Below are 294 nucleotides of genomic sequence, written 5' to 3'. Positions count from 1 at the left end.
GTCCTGAACATAAAGTAAAATCCCATTTTTCAGGAGGGTTCTGAACACAAGGTAAAATCTCATTTTTTTCAAGAGGGTCCTGAACATAAAGTAAAATCCCATTTTTTCAGGAGGGTCCTGAACAGAAAGTAAAATCCTATTTTTCCGAAGGGTCCTGAACATAAAGTAAAATCCCATTTTTCAGGAGGGTCCTGAACAGAAAGTAAAATCCCATTTTTCAGGAGGGTCCTGAACATAATGTAAAATCCCATTTTTCAGGAGGGTCCTGAACATAATGTAAAATCCTATTTTTCA

This window comes from Capsicum annuum, unplaced genomic scaffold, assembly GCF_002878395.1.
Source record: "Capsicum annuum cultivar UCD-10X-F1 unplaced genomic scaffold, UCD10Xv1.1 ctg82890, whole genome shotgun sequence".
Classification (NCBI taxonomy): domain Eukaryota; kingdom Viridiplantae; phylum Streptophyta; class Magnoliopsida; order Solanales; family Solanaceae; genus Capsicum; species Capsicum annuum.
The sequence above is the reverse complement of the archived record's forward strand: the minus strand, read 5'-3'. Positions refer to the sequence as shown.